At 37.2% G+C, this 1,601-nt stretch overlaps 1 non-coding gene across 1 annotated transcript; it reads left to right on the forward strand.

Annotated features, from left to right (window-relative positions):
* Positions 1-1,127: 1,127 nt before the first annotated feature.
* LOC132499691 (U6 spliceosomal RNA) lies at positions 1,128-1,234 on the forward strand. Its single transcript, XR_009533920.1, has one exon. It is a non-coding gene; the product is annotated as a U6 spliceosomal RNA (small nuclear RNA).
* Positions 1,235-1,601: the final 367 nt, after the last annotated feature.

A 1,601-nucleotide genomic window follows, 5' to 3' on the forward strand; every position in this document is an offset into this window, starting at 1 on the left:
TTAGACACAAAAATCCTGAACAAAATACTAGCAAAATGAATCCAACAATATATAAAAAGGAAAAAATGAATATATGTGTATCACTGAGTCACTTTGCTGTACAGCAGAAATTGGTACAACATTGTAAATCAACTATACTTCAATAAAAAAATAAAAATTAAAAACATATAAAAAGAATTATACCATGGTATATAATTATACCGTTATACCATGAAGAAGTGGGATTTATCCCAGGAATACAAGGTTGGTTTAATATCTTATGCAGAAAAAATTTAACATGTGGAGCTTGAGACTGCTATCCTTAGAAATGCCTGCTTGCAAGGTTAGCCCTTGGTTGGCATCTGGGAACATGAATTTAAGGACTGGTAAGAGTAGCTCACTATACCTACACTGTTTATACAAATCATGTGGTTTATGCTAAATACCTGCTTTCCTTCTGGGAGTCTGGAATTTTGATACGTGCTAGACAAAGGATGCCTATAGGACCAGCCTTTATTAAAAAACCTGGACACTGAATTTCAAATGAGCTTCCATGGTAGACAATATTTCACATGTTGTCAGGACTGGTTGGAGGGATTAGGCGTGTCCTATGTTGACTCCACTGGGAGAGCGCTCTGGAAGCTTGTGTTGGTTTCCTCTGGACTTTGCCCCTTGTGCTGTTTCTCTTTGCTGATTTTGCTCTGTGTCCTTTCACTATATAATAAAACTTAGCTGTGAGTATGACTACATACTGAATCCTATGAGTCCTTCTTTTGAATCATTGATCCCGAAGGTGGTCTTGGGGGTTTGAAAATCAATTAATGTAATACATCACATCCATAGAATAAAGGACAAAAACCATATGATCATCTCAACAGATGCAGAAAAAAGCATCTGACAAAATCCAACACAGTTTCATAATAAAAATACTTAGCAAACTAAGAATAGAAGGGAGTTTCTGCAGCCTAATAAAGGTAATATATGAAAAACCCATAATTAAAATCAAACTTAATGGTGAAAGACTGAATGATATCCCCCTAAGATCAAGAACAAGACAAGGATGTCCACTGTCATCACTTCTATTTAACATTGTTTTGGAGGTTCTAGCTAGGGTAATCAGGCAAGAAAAAGAAAGAAAAGTAATCCAGGTACTCGCTTCAGCAGCACATATACTAAAATTGGAATGATACAGAAAAGATTAGTATGGCCCCTGCGCAAGGATGACACACAAATTCGTGAAACGTTCCAAATATTTTTTTTTTGGCCATGCCCTCAGCAGTGAAAGCATGGAATCCTAACCACTGGATCGCCAGGGAATTCCCAAAGCATTCCATATTTTTAATTATTAGAGAAATGCAAATCAAAACTACAATGAGGTACCACCTCACACTGGTCAGAATGGCCATCATTAAAAAAATCTACAAATAACAAATGCTGGAGAGGGTGTGGCAAAAAGGGAACCCGCCTACATTTTTAGTGGGAACGTAAATTGGTGCAGCCACTGTGGAAAACAGTATGGAGGTTCCTCAAAAAACTAAAAATAGAGTTGCCATATGATCCAGCAATTCCACTCCTGGGCATGTATCCGGAGAAAACGCTACTTCAAAAAGATATGTGCAGCA

Source organism: Mesoplodon densirostris, chromosome 11 (assembly GCF_025265405.1).
Source record: "Mesoplodon densirostris isolate mMesDen1 chromosome 11, mMesDen1 primary haplotype, whole genome shotgun sequence".
Classification (NCBI taxonomy): domain Eukaryota; kingdom Metazoa; phylum Chordata; class Mammalia; order Artiodactyla; family Ziphiidae; genus Mesoplodon; species Mesoplodon densirostris.